This window comes from Schistocerca serialis, unplaced genomic scaffold (genome assembly GCF_023864345.2).
Source record: "Schistocerca serialis cubense isolate TAMUIC-IGC-003099 unplaced genomic scaffold, iqSchSeri2.2 HiC_scaffold_1352, whole genome shotgun sequence".
Lineage (NCBI taxonomy): Eukaryota > Metazoa > Arthropoda > Insecta > Orthoptera > Acrididae > Schistocerca > Schistocerca serialis.
The window spans coordinates 4152369-4177991 of record NW_026047572.1 but is presented as its reverse complement, the minus strand read 5'-3'; positions in this window follow the sequence as shown (position 1 = coordinate 4177991).

Sequence of the window (25623 nt, the reverse complement as noted above, 5' to 3'; positions counted from 1 at the left end):
CTGGCGACACAGGAGAGGCCCGCAACATAGACACTAAGATATGTCAGTCATCTTGTACTTAAGTCGGCTTTGTGCCTTTTGTATTTAATTCAGATGCCATTTCTGTGTTTCATCGCCAATGTGAAGGTCCAAGGGCTACAGTAAACCTGAAGTGAAGCATCGGAATGTCAAACTGGTCTCACAGGAGGGGCTCAAAGCATAGACGGTAAGAATACTCAGTCCTCTTGCACTCAAGTCGGCATTGTGCCTCTTGTATTTATTTTCGATGCATTTTCAGTGTTTCATCTCCAATGTGAAGGTCCAAGGGATACAGTATATCTGACGTGAAGCATCGGGATCTAAAACTGGTCTCACAGGGAAGGCCCAAATCAAAGACAGCAAGAAAACTTAATCTTCTTCTACTTAAGTCGGCATTGTGCCTTTGGTATTCAATTCCGATGCAATTTCTGTGTTTCATCGTCAATGTGAAGGTCCAAGGGATACACTATACCTGCAGTTCTGCATCGGAATCTATAGCTGGTGACACAAGATCGGCTCGAAACATAGACACTAAGAATAGTCAGAATAAAGTCGGCATCGTGCCCTTTGTATTTAATTCCGATACAATTTCTGCGTTTCATCGTCAATGTGAAGGTCCAAGGGATGCAGTAAATTTGCAGTTGTGCATCGGAATCAAAAACTGGTGATACAGGAAAGGCTCAATACATAGACACTAAGAAAAGTCAGTATTCTTGTACTTAAGTCGGCATTGTGCCTTTTGTATTTAACTCCTATGCAATTTTGGTGCTTCATCGTCAATGTGAAGGTCCAAGGGATACATTAAACCTGAAGTGAAGCATCAGAATGTCAAACTGGTCTCACAGGAGGGGCTCAAAGCATAGACGGTAAGAATACTCAGTCCTCTTGCACTCAAGTCGGCATTGTGCCTTTTGTATTTATTTTCGATGCATTTTCAGTGTTTCATCTCCAATGTGAAGGTCCAAGGGATACAGTATATCTGACGTGAAGCATCGGGATCTAAAACTGGTCTCACAGGGAAGGCCCAAATCAAAGACAGCAAGAAAACTTAATCTTCTTCTACTTAAGTCGGCATTGCGCCTTTGGTATTCAATTCCGATGCAATTTCTGTGTTTCATCGTCAATGTGAAGGTCCAAGGGATACACTATACCTGCAGTTCTGCATCGGAATCTATAGCTGGTGACACAAGATCGGCTCGAAACATAGACACTAAGAATAGTCAGAATAAAGTCGGCATCGTGCCCTTTGTATTTAATTCCGATACAATTTCTGTGTTTCATCGTCAATGTGAAGGTCCAAGGGATGCAGTAAATTTGCAGTTGTGCATCGGAATCAAAAACTGGTGATACAGGAAAGGCTCAATACATAGACACTAAGAAAAGTCAGTATTCTTGTACTTAAGTCGGCATTGTGCCTTTTGTATTTAACTCCTATGCAATTTTGGTGCTTCATCGTCAATGTGAAGGTCCAAGAGATACATTAAACCTGAAGTGAAGCATCGGAATCTAAAACTGGTCTCACAGGAAAGGCTCAAAACATAGACAGTAAGAAGACCCAGTCTTCTTGCACTTAAGTTGGCATTGTGGTGGTGGTGGTTAGTGTTTAACGGCCTGTCGACAACGAGGTCATTAGAGACGGAGCTCATGCTCGGGTTGGGGAAGGATTGGGAAAGAAGTCGGCCGTGCCCTTTCAAAGGAACCATCCCGGCATTTGCCTGAAGCGATTTAGGGAAATCACGGAAAACCTAAATCAGGATGGCTGGAGACGGGATTGAACCGTCGTCCTCCCGAATGCGAGTCCAGTGTGCTAACCACTGCGCCACCTCGCTCGGTCGGCATTGTGCCTTTTGTATTTAATTCCTATGCAATTTGTGTGTTTCATCGTCAGTCTGAAGCTCCATGGGATACAGTAAACCTGCAGTTGTGCATCGGAATCTATAACTGGTGACACAGGAAAGGCTCGAAACATAGACACTAAGAAAAGTCAGTCTTCTCGTACTTAAGTCAGCATTGTGAATTTTGTATATAATTCCGATGCACTTTCAGTGCTTCTTCGTTAAAGTGAAAGTTCAAGGGATACAGCAAACCTTAAGTGAAGCATTGAAATCTATAACTGGTCTCACAGGAATGGCTCAAAACGTAGGCAGTAAGAAGACTCAGTCTTCTAGTACTTCAGTCGGCATTGTGCCCTAAGTATTTAATTCCGAAGCAATTTCTGTGTTTCATCGTCACTGTGAAGGTCCAAGGGATACAGTAAACCTGATGTGAAGCATCGAAATCTAAAACTGGTCTCACAGGAAACGCTGAAATCATAGTCAGTAAGAGGACACAGTCTTCTTGTACTTAAGTCGGCATTGTGCCTTTTGTATTTAATTATCTTCGTTATTAGATACCTAGTTTTTGCTTTCACGTGTACTGGGTCGTACCCGCATCTCACGTACACAACCAGGGAAGATGGACTTACATAGTTGTTAATCAGGTCTACCTATTCAGGAACTGGCCTTCACAGGGAAACCCCGGAAAACCTGGAGGCTTAGACCCCAACTAGGTATCACAGATGATAGGACAGAGAGAATAATTTAGAAATTTGAGAGTTATCTAGAATTCATAGGAAAGATAAAATCTGCCTCATAGCCAAAAAAAAAAAAATTTACACATGCAAATCTTTTTTACAATCTTCTGAAATATTTTCTTCATCGATGTCTTGCTGAACTTCGGTGAAACTGATCGAACAGGAACATGGGACATGGCACGGAGGACAGGCGTCGCATTGGCGTACCGGACAGGAGACGTAAGGGATTTGAGAGACCAGAAGGAACCTCAGGAACAGGCACTCAGGATTGTGGCATGAAACAATCGAAATTCGTCTATGGAATGGTTAACTATTAACGATTCCAGGAAGAGAATAGTTGGTCGAAATTTTCCAGATTCATTTTGAACTCAAATATGGACCTGATCCATCCAATCTTCCATCTGAGGAATGGGAAAATCCATTCGCCTTATACTTTCCACACCTAGGTGTCTTAATCGATACTGTAGTTGCACAATATCACAACTCCAGATCGGAAAACAATTTTTGAAAACATGGATGATTTCATCCATCTTCTTGAGTAAGCCGAAAGGTTCTAATCCTGGTTTTAATTATTTATATATTTAATTTTTTTTCGTTGGCTTTTCCAGGTGGAAGTAAATCTGAATCTTTCCTAATTTGGTTTCGAGTACGAATGTGGATAGCATGTCAGAATATTAAAATCTTTATTATTTGAGACAATTTCCAAAAAAAATTATATCTTACTCACACACGTTTAAAATGAAATTTTGCTGAAAGAGAACGTTTAAATAAGTCTTGCTGCATGATCTCTCCAGCTGAAATTAATCTTTGTTATTGACGATAAAATTTTTCTCTTTTATACTACAAATGCCGCATTTTCTCATGAACATATATGAATGCAATATAACAATAAACAAATCCAACTGGAAAATGACACATTATTACAAATTCAATGAAGAACTTTCTTATTAACTCTAACTTTATAGACACACACCAAGCTGGTTACTTCAATTCTCTTGAATAGAATTTAGCTCGCGCCAAAAAAAAAAAAAAAAAAAAAAAAAAAACAGCGAGTCTTTATATCTGTGGACAGTAGCAATCCATTCTAATTTCCTAACGCGGTTCATTTGTTCTCCTGTGAACTGTCAGTTTACAAACACTAACTTCACACGCAAGCGCCGTATTCGATCATATAGTTTCAGTATACTTATTCTCACTGGAGATTAACACTCCCTGAATGTGTATTATTTCACACGCACAAGCTTCTTTGGTGATCATCGTGTAGACAGATAATCCGTAAGTCTTCACAGCAGCAGTAGCTACAGTTCCACTTACTTTTCTAAATATTCCTATACTATCACAGAAGCAATCGCTTACTGTTCATTAAACTATCACAGATGCTTGGCATGCTGTCAATTATCCTATCACAGTAGCTGAGGCATACTGTTTTTCGCACTATACTTATTTTTTTTTTTTTAACACCCAAATACTCTGTTCCTACCTACGTACTCTTCCGAAGTGGTCAGCAGTGCTGTATGTGTTTCGTCAGTGGCACCAGCTGTACTATTAGCAGCGTAGCATCTCGGTGGTCAGATGTCAGTGTTGTAAAAAAAACAAATTTAATATATTTTGTGTGGGATCTAAATTTTAAAAAACCTCTCTCACACCGGCCTGATTTAGCTTCACTGATCAGGATAGTAAAACATGCGTATATTAAGGGAATTTTCATTGACAAAGCAGACTTATCACATTCACACAGTTCAATACTGTTCTGTCCTGATTAAATTGAGCTTAACTTAAATTCCATAAGGCAGTGAAGCCATTTCGAAGACTCGGTGCAATGAAAATTGTCAGTCGATCTCCTGAAAACATTTGTAATAATTATTAACTTTCGGTGATCACATGGGGAAGACCGGAGATCTGCTGGTAAGACCGTGTTAGCCTATTTATTTGAAGTAACTGGATATCTTGAGCATAGAAAACGGCAGGTTCGTCCAGTGTAAATCAGACGTTCCCCACTGACCCCGTGCAACACAGCGTAGTATGCAGACAATGTCAATAATAATTAGTTAAATAATACGCGAACACACTTACTTTAGTTTAGTGCATGTATTAAATTTCTTCTCACTCAGAATCTCATCAAGATGGCGACTAGCCCAACAATACATACATATACATCCTCCTTTCACGACTAATCGGCAAGAAGTCCTCTATTCTCTTCCCTAAGAGAAAACATAGATAGCAGAGAAGCTATTCCATGGAGTAAATGGACGCTCCTAGGAATAATTGGGCTTGAAACTACTTCGCATTGCTAATCGGTAAGATAAGAAGAGATATTTCGAGATATGTACTGAGTTATATAATTTATAAAATTTCTGAAAATATCGCGGAGAGACCGCTGCAAGAGACATTACATCGCCCCTCGCAGCGAGCAAAGTTGATATGCATCCACCTTGCGAGCTAACTATTGGCTTAGCTAACTCGTTAGAATTTGTGAAACATACGTTCCTATAAATTTTAAGAAGTTAGAAAAGCCTTTTTTTTTTTTTGCTATGAGGCAAATCTAATATATTTTTTGTGTGGGATCTAAAACATAAAAAAATCTCTCACACCGAGACCTCGAAAGGGCTTCACTGCCTTAAGGAATTTACGTTGAGCTCAATTTAATCAGGACAGAACAGTATTGAACTGTGTGAAAGTGATAAGCCTGCCTTGTGAATGAAAATTCACTTAACATAGGCATGTTTCTACTATCCTGATCAGTGAAGCTAAATCAGGCCGGTGTGAGAGAGGTTTTTAAATTTTAGATCCCACACAAAATATATTAAACAGGAAATGCTAAAATAATAGATCTTAAGAAAAGTCAGTCGTCTAGAACTTAAGTCGGCATTGTACCTTTTGCATTTAATTCCGATGCAATTTCTGTGTTTCATCGTCAATGAGAAGGTCCAACGGATACAGTAAATCTGCAGTTGTGCATCGGAATCTAAAACTAGTGACACAGGAAAAGCTCAAAACATAGACACTAAGAAAAGTCTGTCTTCTTATACTTCAGTCGGCATTGTGCATTTTGTATTTAATTCCGATGCAATTTCTGTGTTTCATCGTCAATGAGATGGGCCAACGGATACAGTAAACCTGAAGTGAAGCATCGGAATCTAAAACTGATTTCACAGGAAACGCTCAAAACATAGACGGTAAGATGATTCAGTCTTCTTGTACCTAAGTGAGCATTGTGCTTTTTGTATTTAATTCCGGTGCAATTTCTGTGTTTCATCGTGAAAGTGAAGGTCCAAAGGATACAGTAAACCTGCAGTTGCGCATCGGAATCTAAAACTGGCGACACAGGAAAAGATCAAACATAGGCACTAAAAAAGTTAGTCTTCTTGTACTTAGGTCGGCATTTTGCATTTTGTATTTAATTCCGTTTCAATTTCTGTGTTTCATCGTCAATGTGAAGGTCCAAGGGATACAGTAAAACTGACGAGAAGCATCGCAATTTAAAACTGGTCGCACAGAGAAGGTTCAAATCATAGACTGTAAGAAGACTCAGTCTTCTTGTACTTAAGGGGGCATTGTGCCTTTTGTATTTAATTCCGATGCCATTTTTGTGTTTCATCGTCAGTGAGAGTGTCCAAGGGATACAGTAAACCTGCAGTTGCGCATCGGAATCTAAAACTGGCGACACAGGAAAAGATCAAACATAGGCACTAAAAAAGTTAGTCTTCTTGTACTTAGGTCGGCATTTTGCATTTTGTATTTAATTCCGTTTCAATTTCTGTGTTTCATCGTCAATGTGAAGGTCCAAGGGATACAGTAAAACTGACGAGAAGCATCGCAATTTAAAACTGGTCGCACAGGGAAGGTTCAAATCATAGACTGTAAGAAGACTCAGTCTTCTTTTACTTAAGTCGGCATTGTGCATTTTGAATTTAAGTCCGGTCCAATTTCTGTGTTCCATCGTCAAAATGAAGGTCCAAAGCATACAGTAAACCTGAAGTGAAGCATCGGAATGTAAAACTGGTTTCACAGGAAAGGCGCAAAACGTAAACGGTAAGCAGACTCCGTCTTCTTGTACTTAAGTCCGCATTGGGCCTTTTGTATTTAATTAAGATGCAATTTCTGTGTTTCATTGTCAATGCGAAGGTCCAAGGGATACAGTAAATCTGCAGTTGTGCTCGGAATCTAAAACTGGTCACACAGGAAAAGCCCAAAACATAGACACCAAGAAAAGTCAGACTTCTTGTACTTAAGTCGGCATTGTGATTCTTGTATTTAATTAGGATGCAATTACTGTGTTTCATCGTCAAAGTGATGGTCCAATTGATACAGTAAACGTTCAGTTGTGCATCGGAATCTAAAACTGGTGACACAGGAAAGGCTCAATCATAGACACTAAGAAAAGTCAGTCTTCTTGTACTTAAGTCGGCATTGTGCCTTTTATATTTAATTCCGATGCAATTTTCGTGGTTCATCGTCAAAGTGAAGGTCCAAGGGATAGTGTAAACGTGAGGTGAAGGATCTAGATGTAAAACTGGTGTCACAGGAAAGTCTCAAATCATAGACAGTAAGAAGATTTCATCTTCGTGTACATAAGCCGGCATTTTGCCTTTTGTACTTAATACCGATGCAATTTTGTGTTTCATCGTCAATGTGAAGGTCCAAGGGCTACAGTAAACCTGACGTGAAGCATCGGAATCTAAAACAGGTCTCACAGGGAAGGCTCAAATCATAGACAGTAAGAAGACTTAATCTTCTTGTACTTAAATCGGCATTGTGCCTTTTGTATCCAATCTCGATGCAATTTTTGTGTTTCGTCGTCAATGTAAAGGTCCAAGGGAACAGTATACCAGCAGTTGTGCATCGGAATCTAAGACTGGTGACACAGAAAGGCTCAAATCATAGACACCATGAAATGTCAGTTTTCTTGTACTTAAGTCGGCATTGCGCCTTTTGTATTTAATTCCGATGCAGTTTTTGTGTTTCATTGTCAAAGTGAAGGTCCTAATGATACAGTAAACCTGAAGTCAAGCATTGTAATCGTAAACTGGTCTCACAGGAAAGGCTCAAAACATAGACACTACGAAAAGTCTGTCTTCTTGTACTTAAGTCGGCATTGTGCCTTTTGTATTTAATTCCGATGCAATTTCTGTGTTTCATCGTCAAAGTTAAGGTCCGAGTGATACAGTAAACCTGAAGTGAAGCATCGTAATCTAAAACTGGTCTCACAGGAAATGCTCAAATCATAGACACTAAGAAAAGTCAGTCTTCTTGTACTTATGTCGGCATTGTGCCTTTTGTATTTAATTCCGATGCAATTACTGTGTTTCATCGTCAAAGGGAAGGTCCATGGGATACAGTAAACCTGCAGTTGTGCATCGGAATCTAAAACTCGTGACACAGGAAAGGCTCAGACAAAGACACTACGAGAAGTCAGTCCTCTTGTACTTAAGGGGCTCCGGAACGCCCTATACTTGCAATGTTAAAATAACGCTTTTAAATTACATCTTTCCTCACAAAGTATTTGAGGTACGAAGTTGAACTTTTTACAGATTATTTATTGAAATATGGGCTACCACTTAGCACAGGGATTTTACAAAATTGTATTTCAGTTATTAAAGATGATTTTTTTTCAATTGTAATGAAAATTCACAACATTTTTTTGCAATTTTTTATTTATATATTCAAAAACATATAGTTTTTTGGAAAAAGGCTGTGTTAAATTACGCAGAAGGTACTGTGTAACATTTACGGAAAGTTTGAAACAAATATGTTTGGAAGGTCCTTAGAAAACATGTAATTAGTATGAGAAAATAAAAGTTTTGGGTATCGAGCGACAAAGATTGGATTAACTTTTTAGTGCATTCCAGGTCCATAGGATGGATTATGTTCATCATCTGCACACTCCTCCTCCAGCTTCCTCTTGTTCCTCCTCCTGTTTACCCTTGCTTGTATTTCTAGACTCTTTACAGTCCTGTCTGCAGCCCGAAGGCGTTCCTTGTCTAAAGCAAGCATCGCTCGTTGTTGTGTTCGTAGATTTTGCTACCATTTTCTTCAGTTGCAGTTACTGCAACACTGTTCCAAAAGGTTGTCATGTATGAACACTTATCACATTTCAGTTGTATTTCACTAGCAAGTCCTACGTGCTTTATTATGGAGAGTTCCAGACCAACTTCACTGCAATGAATACATCTTACACAGTTTGAAAACATTCCTTTGAGAACCGACATATCAAATATTTCATTCACATCCGATTCGCCCATAAAACATTCATAGTTTTCATACATTGAACCAAGCTTCTTCTGTGAAGCATTTTCTTTCCCACTTTGACTGCTATGGGCAGGTGTACTTGAGAGGTTAGGTTCACTCACTTGGTTATCGTCTTTATTGTTTACAGTAATAACACATACCTTTGGCTTTCCAACATTTCTCCTTTTCTTAAAAGCCTTCAGAGGATTTCTAATAACTTTACTTTTACTCATTATTATACTTCAACAAAACTGAGACTCAAGAAACAGAATTAATTACGAATATTTTCGAGATAACGACAGAGTAAATAAACATGAAACAATCGACAGTCACACCAGCGATATATATTGAACCATCACAGGTTAGCCACAACACATACTTTATCTCACATCACTAAAATGTACCTGATGAACACGGACGTTAATAATAACACCATTGGACAGCAGTTTAACAGCGCCACAGTGGGTCACGCCCATGTACAACACATTTCAATAAAAAATTTAAAAATAGTTGTAGTCTTCGGAATTGAATAAATTATATGTCTATTAATAGTCTGCAGATTCAGAAAACGCAAAAAAGTAAAAATTGAACTTTTCATGATTTTGAGCATTTCTGGAGCCCCTTAAGGAGGCATTGTGCCTTTTGTATTTAATTCCGATTCAATTTCTGTGTCTCATCGTCAAAGTGAAGGTCCAAAGGATATAGTAAACCTGAAGTGAAGCATCGGAATCTAAAACTGGTTTCACAGGAAAGGCTCAAAGCGTAGACGGTAAGCAGACTCAGTCTTCTTGTACATGAGTCGGCATTGTGCATTTTGTATTTAATTCCGATGCAATATCTGTATTTCTTCGTAAGGTGAAAGTCCACAGGATACAGTAAACCTGAGGCGAAGCATCGGAATCTAAAACTGGTTTCACCGGAAATGCTCAAAACATACACGGTAAGAAGACTCAGTCTTCTTGTACTGAAGTCGACATTGTGCATTCTGTATTTTAATTCCGATGCAATTTCTGTGTTTCATCGTCAAAGTGAAGGTACAAAGGTTACTGTAAACCTGAAGTGAAGCATCAGAATCTAAAACTGGTTTCACAGGAAAGGCTCAAAACATAGACGGTAAGAAGACTCAGTATTCTTGTACATAAGTCAGCATTGTGCATTTTGTATTTGATTCCGATGCAATTCCTGCGTTTCATCGTCAAAGTGAAGGTCCAAGGGAAACAGTAAACCTGACGTGAAGCATCGGAATCTACAACTGGACTCACAGGGATGGCTCGCAACATAGACTGTAAGAAGACTCAGTCTACTTGTACTTAAGTCGGCATTGCGCTTTTGTATTTAAATCCGATGCAATTTTTGCGGTTCATCGTCAAAGTGAAGGTCCAAGAGATACAGTAAACCTGATGGGAACCATCGGAATCTATAACTGGTCTCACAGGGATGGCTCACAACATAGGCAGTGAGAAGACTCAGTCTTCTTATACTTAAGTCGGCATTGTGACTTTTGTATTTAATTCCGATGCAATTTCTGTGTTTCATTGTCAATGTGAAGGTCCAAGGGCTTCAGTAAACCTGACGTGAAGCATCGGAATCGAAAACAGGTCTCACAGGGAAGGCTCAAATCATAGACAGTTAGAAGACTTAATCTTCTTGTACTTAAGTCGGCATTGTGCCTTTTCTATCCAATTCCGATGCAACTTTTGTCTTTCGTCGTCAATGTAAATTTCCAAGGGAACAGTAAACCAGCAGTTGTGCATTGGAATCTAAAACTGGTCTCACAGGAAAAGCTCAAAACATAGACACTGAGAAAAGTCAGTCTTTTTGTACTTAAGTTGGCATGGTGCCTTTTTGTATTAAATTCCGATGCAATTTCTGCGTTTCATCGTCAAAGTGAAGGTCCAAGGGATATAGTAAACCTGACGTCAAGCATCCTAATCTACAACTGGTCTCACAGGGAAGGCTCAATAAAAACACTGTAAGAAGATTCAGTCTTCTTGTACTTAAGTCGGCATTGCGCATTTTGTAATTAAATCCGATGCCATTTCTGCGTTTCATTGTCAAAGTGAAGGTCCAAGGGATACCGTAAACCTGAGATGAAGCATCGGAATCTATAACTGGTCTCACAGGGATGGCGCACAACACAGACAGTGAGAAGACTCAGTCTTCTTGTACTTAAGTCGGCATTGTGCATTTTGTATTTAATTCCGATGCAATTACTGTGTCTCATCGTCAAAGTGTAAGTCCATGGGATACAGTAAACCTGCAGTTGTGCATCGGAATCTAAAACTCGTGACACTGGAAAGGCTCAAACAAAGACACTACGAAAAGTGAGTCCTCGTGTACTCAAGGCGGCATTGTGCCTTTTGTATATAATTCCGATTCAATTTCTGTGTTTCATCGTCAAAGTGTAGGTCCAAAGGATACAGTAAACCTGAAGTGAAGCATCGGATTCTAAAACTGGTTTCAGAGGAAAGGCTCAAAACGTAGACGGTAAGCAGACTCAGTCTTCTTGTACTGAAGTCGGCATTGTGCATTTTGTATTTAATTCCGATGCAATTTCTGCGTTTTATCGTCAACGTGAAGGTCCAAGGGAAACTGTAAACCTGAAGTGAAGCATCGGAATCTACAACTGGTCTCACAGGGATGGCTCACAACATAGACAGTGAGAAGACTCAGTCTTCTTGTACTTAAGTCGGCAATGTGCTTTTGTATTTAATTCCGATGCAATTTCTGCATCCCATCGTCAAAATGAAGGTCCAAAGGATACAGTAAACCTGGAGTGAAGCATCGCAATCTAAAACTGGTTTCACAGGAAACGCTCAAAAACGTAAACGGTAAGCAGACTCAGTCTTCTTGTACTAAAGTCGGCATTGTGCCTTTTGTATTTAATTCCGTTGCAATTTTTGTGTTTCATCGTAAATGTGTAGACCCATGGGATACAGTATACCTGAAGTGAAGCATCGGAATCTATAACTGGCCTCACAGGGATGGCTCACAACATAGACAGTGAGAAGACTCAGTCTTCTTGTACTTAAGTCCGCATTGTGCCCTTTGTATTTAATTAAGATGCCATTTCTGTGTTTCATCGTCAATGAGAAGGTCCAATGGATACAGTAAATCTGCAGTTGTGCATCGGAATCAAAAACTGGTGACACAGGAAAAGCTCAATGCATAGACACTAAGAAAAGTCAATCTTCTTATACTTAAGTCGGCATTGTGCCTTTTGTATTTATTTCTGATGCAATTACTGCGTTTCATCGTTAAAGTGAAGGTCCAAGGAATACAGTAAAAATGCAGTTGTGCATCGGAATCTAAAACTCGTGTTACAGGACAGGCTCAAACAGAGACACTTTGAAAAGTCAGTCCTCTTGTACTTAAGGCGGCATTGTGAATTTTGTATTTAAGTCCGGTCCAATTTCTGTGTTCCATCCTCAAAATGAAGGTCCAAAGCATACAGTAAACCTGAAGTGAAGCATCGGAATGTAAAACTGGTTTCACAGAAAAGGCGCAAAACGTAAACGGTAAGCAGACTCGGTCTTCTTGTACTTAAGTCCGCATTGTGCCTTTTGTAATTAATTAAGATGCCATTTCTGTGTTTCATCGACATTGTGAAGGTACAAAGGATACGGTAAACCTGAAGTGAAGCATCGGAATCTAACACTGGTATCACAGGAAATGCTCAAATCATAGACATGAAGAAGACTTAGTCTTCTTGTACTTAAGTCGGCATTGTGCCTTTTGTATCTAATTCCGATGCAATTTTTGTTTTTCATCGTCAAAGTGAAGATCTGAAGGATACGGTAAACCTGAAGTGAAACATCGAAATCTAAAATTGGTCTCACAGGAAATGCTCAAAACATAGACGGTAAAAAGACTCTCTCTTCTCGTACTTAAGTCGACATTGTGCCTTGTGTATTTTATTACGATGCAATTTCTGTGTTTCTTCGTCAAAGTTAAGGTCCGAGGCATACAGTACCCCTAAAGTTAAGCATCGGAATCTAAAACTGGTCTCACAGAAAATGCTCAAAACATAGACACTAAGAAAAGTCAATCATCAAGATCAAACAAAGCCACTAAAAAAGTTAGTCTTCTTGTACATAAGTCGGCATTGTGCATTTTACATCTAATTCCGATGCAATTTCTGTGTTTCATCGTCAAAGTGAAGGTCCAAGGGATACAGTAAACGTGAAGTGAAGCATCGGAATCTAAAACTGGTGACACAGGGATGGCTCAAAACAGAGACAGAAAGAAGTCTCAGTCTTCTTGTACTTAACTCGGCATTGTGCCATTTGTCTTTAATTCCGATGCAGTTTGTGTGTTACATTGTGAATGTGAAGTTCCAAGGGATACAGTAGATCTGCAGTTGTGCATCGGAATCTAAAACTGGTGACACAGGAAAAGCTCAAACATAGACACTAAGATAAGTCAGTCTTCTTGAACTTAAGACGGCATTGTGCCTTTTGTATTTAATTCAGATGCAATTTCTGTGTTTCATCGCCATTGAGAAGGTCCATGGGATATATTAATCCTGAAGTGAAGCATCGGAATCTTAAACTGGTTTCACAGGAAAGGCTCAAAACATAGACGGTAAGATGACTCAGTCTTTTTGTACTTAAGTCGACATTGAGCATTTTGTATTTTAATTCCGATGCAATTTCTGTGTTTCATCATCAAAGGGAAGCTCCAAGGGATACAGTAAACCTGAAGTGAAGCATCGGAATCTAAATCTGGTTTCACAGGAAAGGCTCAAACATAGACACTAAGAAAAGTCAGTCTTCTTGTACTTAAGTTTGCATTGTGCCTTTTGTATTTCATTCCAATGTAATTTTTGTGGTTCATCGTCTAAGGAAGGTCGAAGGGATACAGTAAACCTGAGGTGAAGGAGCGGAATCTAAAACTGGTGACACAGGAAAGTCTCAAAGCATAGACAGTAAGACGACTTGGTCTTCGTGTACATTAGTCGGCATTGTGCCTTTTGTACTTAATTCCGATACAGTTTCTGCGTTTCATCGTCAATGTCAAGGTCCAAGGGCTATACTAAACCTGACATGAAGCATCGGAATCTAAAACTGGTCTCATAAGGAAGGCTCAAATCATAGACAGTAAGATGACTTAGTCTTCTTGTTCTTAAGTCGGCATTGTGCCTTTTGTATCTAATTCCGATGCAATTTTTGTTTTTCATCGTCAAAGTGAAGATCTAAAGGATACGGTAAACCTGAAGTGAAACATCGGAATCTAAAATTGGTCTCACAGGAAATGCTCAAAACATAGACGGTAAAAAGACTCTGTCTTCTCGTACTTAAGTCGACATTGTGCCTTTAGTATTTTATTCCGATGCAATTTCTGTGTTTCTTCGTCAAAGTTAAGGTCCGAGGCATACAGTACCCCTGAAGTTAAGCATCGGAATCTGAAACTGGTCTCACAGAAAATGCTCAAAACATAGACACTAAGAAAAGTCAATCATCTTGTACTTATGTCGGCATTGTGCCTTTTGTATTTAATTCCGATGCAATTACTGTGTTTCATTGTCAATGTGAAGGGCCAAGGGTTACAGTAAACCTGCAGTTGTGCATCGGAATCTAAAACTGGTGACACAAGAAAGGCTCAAACACAGACACTACGATAAGTCAGTCTTCTTGTACTTATGGCGGCATTGTGCCTTTTGTATTTAATTCCGATGCAATTTTTGTGGGTCATCGTCAAAGTGAAGGTCTAAGGGATACAGTTAAGCTGAAGTGAAGCATCGGAATCTATAACTGGTCTCATAGGGATGGCTCACAACATAGACAGTGAGAAAACTCAGTCGTCTTGTACTTAAGTCGGCATTGTGCCTTTTGTATTTAATACCGATGCTATTTCTGTGTTTCATTGGCAATGTGAAGGACCAAGGGATACAGTAAACCTGCAGTTGTGCATCGGAATCAAAAACTGGTGAAACAGAAAGGCTCAAACGTAGACACTAAGAAAAGTCAGTAATCTTGTACTTCAGGCGGCATTGTACCTTTTGTATTTAATTCCGATGAAATTTTTGTGGTTCATCGTCAAAGTGAAGGTCCAAAGGTTGCAGTAAACCTGAAGTGAAGCATCGGAATCTAAAACTGGTTTCACAGGAAAGGTCCAAAGCATAGACGATAGGAAGACTCGGTCTTCTTCTACTTAAGTCGGCATTGTGCCTTTTGTATTTCATTCCGATGCAATTTCTGTGTTTCCTCGCCATTGAGAAGGTCCATGGGATACATAAAACCTGAAGTGAAGCATCGGAATCTTAAACTGGTTTCACAGGAAAGGCTCAGAACATAGACGGTAAGATGACTCAGTCTTCTTGTACTTAAGTCGACATTGAGCATTTTGTATTGAATTACGATGCAATTTCTGTGTTTCATCGTAAAGTCAAGGTCCACAGGATACAGTAGACCTGAATTGAAGCATTGGAATCTAAAACTGGTATCACCGGAAAAGCCCTTTCTCTCTATCATTCTTGCTACGGCTGTCCTACAGAACCGATGTGCCACTATATGTCCACGTTAACGTCGTCTCTGTTACTCCCACTACGAGTCCCTCGAGTTAGCAAATGTACCTCGCCGGATGACGAGGCATTTGGCTACCTTATAAGCGTCATAGTTACTGCAGCCAGCTGCTCCCCCTTCTTTGAATCTTTCCTGTCTTTAATTCGTACTGTGGTCAGTCCTGCAGAAGCGATACGCCACCACCTGTCCATGTCACCGTTGTCTGAGTTACTTCAACGACGATTTCCTCGAGTTTTCAAACAAATTTCGCCGAGTGACGAGGCATTTGGCTACCTTAAGAGAGTCATAGTTACTGCTGCCAGCTGCTCCCCCTTCTTTGAATCTTTCCTCCCTTTAAATCGTACTGTGGTCAGTCCTGCAGAGCGATACGCCACCACCTGTGCATGTTACCGTTGTCTGAGTTACTTCAACGACGATTTCCTCGAGTTTTCAAATAAATTTCGCCGAGTGACGAGGCATTTGGCTACCTTAAGAGAGTCATAGTTACTGCTGCCAGCTGCTCGACCTACTTTCATTCTTTCCACTCATTAATTATTACTTTGGTCAGTCCTGCAGGAGCAATATGCCACTACATGTAAACCTTAACGTTGTCTGAGCTACCTTATCGAAGATATCCTCGAGTTTTCAAAAAAAATTTCACATGGTGACGAGGCATTTGGCTACCTTAAGAGACTCATAGTACTCCTGCCTACTGCTCCCACTTTTCTAAGCCCATTCTCTCTATCATTCTTGCTATGGCCTGTCCTACGAAACCGCTGTGCCACTATATGTCCACGTTAACGTCGTCACTGTTACACCCACTACGAGTCTCTCGAGTTAGCAAATGCACCTCGCCAGATGACGAGGCATTTGGCTACCTTAAGAGAGTCATAGTTACTGCAGCCAGCTCCTCCCCCTTCTTTGATACTTTCCTCTCTTTAATTCGTACTGTGGTCAGTCCTGCAGAGCGATACGCCACCACCTGTGCATGTTACCGTTGTCTGATTTACTTCAACGACGATTTCCTCGAGTTTTCAAATAAATCTCGCCGAGTGACGAGGCATTTGGCTACCTTAAGAGAGTCATAGTTACTGCTGCCAGCTGCTCGACCTACTTTCTTTCTTTCCACTCTTCAATTATTACTGTGGTCAGTCCTGCAGGAGCAATATGCCACTACATGTAAACCTTAACGTTGTCTGAGCTACCTTATCGTAGATATCCTCGAGTTTTCCAAAAAAATTTCACATGGTGACGAGGCATTTGGCTACCTTAAGAGAGTCATAGTACTCCTGCCTGCTGCTCCCACTTTTCTAAGCCCATTCTCTCTATCATTCTTGCTATGGCCTGTCCTACGGAACCGATGTGCCACTATATGTCCACGTTAACGTCGTCACTGTTACACCCACTACGAGTCTCTCGAGTTAGCAAATGCACCTCGGCAGATGACGAGGCATTTGGCTACCTTAAGAGAGTCATAGTTACTGCAGCCAGCTCCTCCCCCTTCTTTGATACTTTATTCTCTTTAATTCGTACTGTGGTGTCCTGCAGAAGCGATACGCCACCACCTGTCCATGTTACCGTTGTCTGAGTTACTTCAACGACGATTTCCTTGAGTTTTCAAATAAATTTCGCCGAGTGACGAGGCATTTGGCTACCTTAAGAGAGTCATAGTTACTGCTGCCAGCTGCTCGACCTACTTTCATTCTTTCCACTCATTAATTATTACTGTGGTCAGTCCTGCAGGAGCAATATGCCACTACATGTAAACCTTAACGTTGTATGAGCTACCTTAACGAAGATATTCTCGAGTTTTCAAAAAAAATTTCACATGGTGACGAGGCATTTGGCTGCCTTAAGAGAGTCATAGTACCCCTGCCTGCTGCTCCCACTTTTCTAAGCCCATTCTCTCTATCATTCTTGCTATGGCTGTCCTACAGAACCAATGTGCCACTATATGTCCTTGTTAACGTCGTCACTGTTACTCCCACCACGAGTCTCTACAGTTAGCAAATGTACCTCGCCGGGTGACGAGGCATTTAGTTACCTTAAGAGAGTCATAGTTACTGCAGCCAGCTGCTCCCCCTTCTTTGAATCTTTCCTCCCTTTAAATCGTACTGTGGTCAGTCCTGCAGAGCGATACGTCACCGACTGTGCATGTTACCGTTGTCTGATTTACTTCAACGACGATTTCCTCGAGTTTTCAAATAAATTTCGCCGAGTGACGAGGCATTTGGCTACCTTAAGAGAGTCATAGTTACTGCTGCCAGCTGCTCGACCTACTTTCATTCTTTCCAGTCATTAATTATTACTGTGGTCAGTCCTGCAGGAGCAATATGCCACTACATGTAAACCTTAACGTTGTCTGAGCTACCTTATCGAAGATATCCTCGAGTTTTCAACAAAAAATTTCACATGGTGACGATTCATTTGGCTACCTTAAGAGAGTCATAGTACTCCTGCCTGCTGCACCCACTTTTCTAAGCCCATTCTCTCTATCATTCTTGCTATGGCCTGTCCTACGGAACCGATGTGCCACTATATGTCCACGTTAACGTCGTCACTGTTACTCCCACTACGAGTCTCTCGAGTTAGCAAATGTACCTCGCCGGATGACGAGGCATTTGGCTACCTTAAGAGAGTCATAGTTACTGCAGCCAGCTGCTCCCCATTCTTTGAATCTTTCCTCTCTTTAATTCGTACTGTGGTCAGTCCTGCAGAGCGATACGCCACCACCTGTGCATGTTACCGTTGTCTGATTTACTTCAACGACGATTTCCTCGAGTTTTCAAATAAATCTCGCCGAGTGACGAGGCATTTGGCTACCTTAAGAGAGTCATAGTTACTGCTGCCAGCTGCTCGACCTACTTTCTTTCTTTCCACTCTTCAATTATTACTGTGGTCAGTCCTGCAGGAGCAATATGCCACTACATGTAAACCTTAACGTTGTCTGAGCTACCTTATCGTAGATATCCTCGAGTTTTCCAAAAAAATTTCACATGGTGATGAGGCATTTGGCTACCTTAAGAGAGTCATAGTACTCCTGCCTGCTGCTCCCACTTTTCTAAGCCCATTCTCTCTATCATTCTTGCTATGGCCTGTCCTACGGAACCGATGTGCCACTATATGTCCACGTTAACGTCGTCACTGTTACACCCACTACGAGTCTCTCGAGTTAGCAAATGCACCTCGGCAGATGACGAGGCATTTGGCTACCTTAAGAGAGTCATAGTTACTGCAGCCAGCTCCTCCCCCTTCTTTGATACTTTATTCTCTTTAATTCGTACTGTGGTGTCCTGCAGAAGCGATACGCCACCACCTGTCCATGTTACCGTTGTCTGAGTTACTTCAACGACGATTTCCTCGAGTTTTCAAATAAATTTCGCCGAGTGACGAGGCATTTGGCTACCTTAAGAGAGTCATAGTTACTGCTGCCAGCTGCTCGACCTACTTTCATTCTTTCCACTCATTAATTATTACTGTGGTCAGTCCTGCAGGAGCAATATGCCACTACATGTTAACCTTAACGTTGTCTGAGCTATCTTAACGAAGATATTCTCGAGTTTTCAAAAAAAATTTCACATGGTGACGAGGCATTTGGCTGCCTTAAGAGAGTCATAGTACCCCTGCCTGCTGCTCCCACTTTTCTAAGCCCATTCTCTCTATCATTCTTGCTATGGCTGTCCTACAGAACCAATGTGCCACTATATGTCCTTGTTAACGTCGTCACTGTTACTCCCACCACGAGTCTCTACAGTTAGCAAATGTACCTCGCCGGGTGACGAGGCATTTGGTTACCTTAAGAGAGTCATAGTTACTGCTGCCAGCTGCTCGACCTACTTTCATTCTTTCCACTCATTAATTATTACTGTGGTCAGTCCTGCAGGAGCAATATGCCACTACATGTAAACCTTAACGTTGTCTGAGCTACCTTATCGAAGATATCCTCGAGTTTTCAAAAAAAATTTCACATGGTGACGAGGCATTTGGCTACCTTAAGAGAGCCATAGTACTCCTGCCTGCTGCTCCCACTTTTCTAAGCCCATTCTCTCTATCATTCTTGCTATGGCCTGTCCTACGGAACCGATGTGCCACTATATGTCCACGTTAACGTCGTCACTGTTACACCCACTACGAGTCTCTCGAGTTAGCAACTGTACCTCGCCGGATGACGAGGCATTTGGCTATTCCAGCCGTCTTTATTCATTATTCATGAATAACATATATGTTACAGAAAATTGTCATGTATATAGGTGTTGTTATACACGCTATTGTCCTGCACCGAGGTGGGACTTACAAGGCGAACACCAAAAGGTAATAATATTGACATATATATGCAGAAAAGGGAAGGAAACAAAAAAACAAGATTAGACGAAGAAAAGACAAGGAAGAACAAAGACGGACATTCCTCCTGTGACAGGCCCCAGGAGTCAAGGCGAAGAAATAACCAGCATCCTATCCGACGCCGGCTCGCTCCATCAGTCTTTGCGCCGTCATATATTCGAAAATGTGATAGCTCGTGCAGCAGCTCTGCAGTACTATTGTGCTAAGCACCGCCAGTTCTCGGGGTCGAAATCCAAGTGTGGAGAGGTCTCTTGCCGACGCTGGAGACCATACACCCCTCCAATTCAATGTCGCGGTGGACACTGTAACCTCCTCAACGTCTCGGTGCAGGTTGGAGATGGCACGCCTGATGGACGGCGTGTTGTAATAGGCCGCTTTCTCGGAGTGACACCAGTCGAGCCGGAGATGATCTCCGACTACCTGGGCGTCGATCACGCGGGCGATGCCGTCTTTAACCGCCACCACGTCAGGCTTGCGGATTCCCTCAGGTGTTCGGAGGTGGGGCTCCACAGACACATTGAAGCCCCTCTGCGCGAGTCCACGGGCGACATAGCGCACGATCGCGTCGTGCCGCTTGACCCGGGACCCGTGCGTCCTGAAGCAAGCCTGTAACACGTGGTTGGCGGTCTCCACGGCCTGGCAGCCCGCGCGGCATCTGGTGTCCGCCTCACGCCCGCGACTGCGCCGTGCCTTCGTGGGGAAGGCGTTGATGCGGGCGCGGAGAGCGTCAATGAAGTTACGCCCAGATAGCAGGCGACTGGTGTCAGCGACCCACTGGTGTTGCCCCTTGACGGCGGCGGAAGATGACAGCGCCGCACCGTCAAAGGCAACATGCAGGCGCGCGGCCCACATTTCTCCAACCTGCGTCGACGATTTGAGGAGGTGGCCCTCCCACATAAGATGCCGCTCCAGCACCTCAATCTCACGCTGCACCTCGTCCCGGCCTGCACCGTCGGAGGCTGGCCCAATCTTCTTCAACGCCAGGAGACGGGACCGGCGAAGTGTTGGCCCCATCCATCGGCATGATGGGATGCCGAGGCCTCCCTGGGCTACAGGAGCGTGGAAGTAGCCCAGGGGAGTGTCCGCCGGAAGGCGGAACCATCTCCTGACGGCGGCCCTGATGGTAACGTCTGCCGCTTTCAAGGCACCCACTCGGGTGCGGCTGAGGGCCAGCCCATGGTACAGGCCAGGCAGAAGTATGTTGGTGAGGGCGTGGAGGCGCTGTTGCGGCTTGAGCGGAGCTCGGGAGATGACGTCCAGCTGCTCCACCAGGTGGCGTCGTGGGTTGAAAACGCAGCGACCAGCGGTGGAAAATTGCAGTCCCAGGTACCGGAAGGTTTCACCCACACGTAGGGCGGGCACGGTGGCGTTGCCCGCTTTGAAGGTAACGTCGGCGTCGACCTTCACCTTCTTGTCGCGCCCAGACGCGACTAAGGCGAGGGTGAAACACTTCCGGGCGTTGATCTGCAGCCCCAGATGGGCGAGGGCTGCGACGGCTGCGTCGATGAGGGACTGCAAGCCCCTCGCGGTCGATGCAAACAGCAGGACGTCATCTGCGTAGGCCGCAGCGTTAACTCTGCGACCGAGGATCCGAGCTCCGATGTGGGAGGGAAGTTGACTCAAAACATAGTCCACCGCAAAATTGAAAAGGAGGGGGGAGAGGGGGTCGCCCTGACGCACACCCCTTGCCGGCTGCAGGGGCACGCCCACGTCGGCGCCGCCCGCTATCACCGTCGTGCTACCCTCGTAACAACTCTCGACGTACTCAATAAAGCAATCCGGCAGGCCATGAGCCCTCAGCACGGGGCGGAGGGCAGCATGGTCCACCGAATCGAACGCTTTAGAGACGTCGATCGATGCCACAAAAACAGAGCGACAGGAGCGGACTGCGTCGGTGAGAGCAGTGTCCAAGATGAAGGTGTTTTCCAACATCCCATCCCGGGGGATGAATGCCCGCTGACGTTCGTCCACAGCACATGCACGCATCAGGCGTGACGCGAGAACCTTGTGAAAGGTCCGCGCCAGCACCGAGCAGACCGTAATGGGGCGAAAGTCAGCGGGGGATGTTGGTGCAGCCGTTTTGGGGAGAAGTGACGTCCGCGCGCGAAGCAGACGCTCAGGGAGGGCGCGGGCCAGGAGGAAGAGGTTCAAGAGTTTCACCAGGACTTCATGCGGCAGTCGCCGCAGCTCCGCTGGAGTAAGGCCGTCCGGCCTGGCTGCCGATCCCCTGGGCGGCAAGGCAGCAGCGACCTCCTCACGTGTGACCGGCCCCCATAGGCACTCAGGAGCGACAGGCTCCGAGTGCGGGAGAAGGCGGTCACGGATGAAGCCAGCGGTGGAGATCGGCTTCTTAGTGAAGAGGTCCGCCCAGAAGTCCAGCAGACCGGGGATGTCGGGTGGCGACTGCAGCAGGGTGCCGTCCGGCAGGCCGCGCACGCAACGTGCACGCGACCTACGGTAGGCGTCCTGTGTCCGCGCGTACTCCCAGCGGCGCCGCTTGCGCTTCTGCAGCGGCGGGGCGGCAGGCGGCCGCTTGGATGATTGGCGCGGCCGCTTCGTCCTGGTGTTCGTCCTCTCCCCCCTGGACCCGACCGACGCAAGGGCATCCGGGAGCATGCCCAGGATGACATCAGGCGGCGTGCCCCGCCCCAGACCAATGACTCGGTCTAGAGCAGAGAAACGCTGGGCGGAAGCAGGCAGCTCCGCGAGATGCTCCCAGATGGCAGCGTCAGTCGGCCCCTCCACAGGCGGCCCGGTGGCGTCGGCCGCGAAGTCCGCAGCTGCGTCGCGGGACGGCGCAGCGCCATCGCCCGCGTCCGGCGGCTGCGTCGCCGCTCCCCGGCGGGACGCCGGCTCTTCCCCCCGACCGATCTCAAGTGCCTCCATGAATTCGCGGACAAGCTGCTTGTGGGCAGCTTGCCGCCGTCGGCACTTAATTGCCTCGAGCGTTCGGTCGGGGAACATCCTGATCAGCTCTTGGTTGACAAAGAAGAACCGTGCGTCCCTCTCGAGGAACAGCTCCGCCTCCGCTTTGGCGAGCGAAAGGACTTCTTCTTCCGCCCACCTCGCGCGGTGCCTCTCCGTGACGATCTCCGCGTTGGCGGCTGCCGGGTGTTGGCGGCAGCGGTGGACCCCGAGACCGTTCTTCGTGGTAAATGTGCGGTGGCACTCACTGCAAGCAAAAGGAGCTACACAAACTATCGCATTTTCGTCACGGCCGGTTGGCCGGATAGGTGCTGGGGTAGCTGGGGTGGCACCTTCAGCGGAAGGGCCACCATCTCTTCTTTCTTGTCATAGTTACAGAGCCATTTTGAACCATTTTGTCTGAGCTACCTTAACGAAAATATCCTCGAGTTTTCAAAAAAATTTTTACATGGTGACTAGGCATTTGGCTACCTTAAGGCAGTCATAGCACCCCAGCCTGCTGCTCCCACTTTTCTAAGCCCTTTCTCTCTATCATTCTTGCTATGGCTGTCCAACAGAACCGATGTGCCACTATATGTCCACGTTAACGTCGTCTCTGTTACTCCCACTACGAGTCTCTCGAGTTAGCAAATGTACCTCGCCGGATGACGAGGCATTTGGCTACCTTATAAGCGTCATAGTTACTGCAGCCAGCTGCTCCCCCTTCTTTGAATCTTTCCTGTCTTTAATTCGTACTGTGGTCAGCCCTGCAAAAGCGATACGCCACCACCTGTATATGTTACCGTTGTTTGAGTTACTTCGACGACGATTTCCTCGAGTTTTCAAATAAATTTCGCCGAGTGACGAGGCATTTGGCTACCTTAAGAGAGTCATAGTTACTGCTGCCAGCTGCTCGACCTACTTGCATTCTTTCCACTCATTAATTATTACTGTGGTCAGTCCTGCAGGAGCAATATGCCACTACATGTAAACCTTAACGTTGTCTGAGCTACCTTAACGAAGATACTCTCGAGTTTTCAAAAAAAATTTCACATGGTGACGAGGCATTTGGCTGCCTTAAGAGAGTCATAGTACCCCTGCCTGCTGCTCCCACTTTTCTAAGCCCATTCTCTCTATCATTCTTGCTATGGCTGTCCTACAGAACCGATGTGCCACTATATGTCCTTGTTAACGTCGTCACTGTTACTCCCACCACGAGTCTCTAGAGTTAGCAAATGTACCTCGCCGGGTGACGAGGCATTTGGTTACCTTAAGAGAATCATAGTTACTGCAGCCAGCTGCTCCCCCTTCTTTGAATCTTTCCTCCCTTTATATCGTACTGTGGTCAGTCCTGCAGAGCGATACGCCACCACCTGTGCATGTTACCGTTGTCTGATTTACTTCAACGACGATTTCCTCGAGTTTTCAAATAAGTCTCGCCGAGTGACGAGGCATTTGGCTACCTTAAGAGAGTCATAGTTACTGCTGCCAGCTGCTCGACCTACTTTCTTTCTTTCCACTCATTAATTATTACTGTGGTCAGTCCTGCAGGAGCAATATGCCACTACATGTAAACCTTAACGTTGTCTGAGCTACCTTAACGAAGATACTCTCGAGTTTTCAAAAAAAATTTCACATGGTGACGAGGCATTTGGCTGCCTTAAGAGAGTCATAGTACCCCTGCCTGCTGCTCAAACTTTTCTAAGCCCTTTCTCTCTATCATTCTTGCTATGGCTGTCCTACAGAACCGATGTGCCACTATATGTCCACGTCAACGTCGTCCCTGTTACTCCCACTACGAGTCTCTCGAGTTAGCAAATGTACCTCGCCGGATGACGAGGCATTTGGCTACCTTATAAGCGTCATAGTTACTGCAGCCAGCTGCTCCCCCTACTTTGAATCTTTCCTCCCTTTAAATCGTACTGTGGTCAGTCCTGCAGAAGCAATACGCCACCACCTGTCCATGTTACCGTTGTCTGAGTTACCTCAACAACGATTTCCTCGAGTTTTCAAATAAATTTCGCCGAGTGACGAGGCATTTGGCTACCTTAAGAGAGTCATAGTTACTGTTGCCAGCTGCTCGACCTACCTTCTTTCTTTCCACTCTTTAATTATTACTGTGGTCAGTCCTGCAGGAGCAATATGCCACTACATGTAAACCTTAACGTTGTCTGAGCTACCTTATCGAAGATATCCTCGAGTTTTCAAAAAAAATTTCACATGGTGACGAGGCATTTGGCTACCTTAAGAGAGCCATAGTACTCCTGCCTGCTGCTCCCACTTTTCTAAGCCCATTCTCTCTATCATTCTTGCTATGGCCTGTCCTACGGAACCGATGTGCCACTATATGTCCACGTTAACGTCGTCACTGTTACACCCACTACGAGTCTCTCGAGTTAGCAAATGTACCTCGCCGGATGACGAGGCATTTGGCTATTCCAGCCGTCTTTATTCATTATTCATGAATAACATATATGTTACAGAAAATTGTCATGTATATAGGTGTTGTTATACACGCTATTGTCCTGCACCGAGGTGGGACTTACAAGGCGAACACCAAAAGGTAATAATATTGACATATATATGCAGAAAAGGGAAGGAAACAAAAAAACAAGATTAGACGAAGAAAAGACAAGGAAGAACAAAGACGGACATTCCTCCTGTGACAGGCCCCAGGAGTCAAGGCGAAGAAATAACCAGCATCCTATCCGACGCCGGCTCGCTCCATCAGTCTTTGCGCCGTCATATATTCGAAAATGTGATAGCTCGTGCAGCAGCTCTGCAGTACTATTGTGCTAAGCACCGCCAGTTCTCGGGGTCGAAATCCAAGTGTGGAGAGGTCTCTTGCCGACGCTGGAGACCATACACCCCTCCAATTCAATGTCGCGGTGGACACTGTAACCTCCTCAACGTCTCGGTGCAGGTTGGAGATGGCACGCCTGATGGACGGCGTGTTGTAATAGGCCGCTTTCTCGGAGTGACACCAGTCGAGCCGGAGATGATCTCCGACTACCTGGGCGTCGATCACGCGGGCGATGCCGTCTTTAACCGCCACCA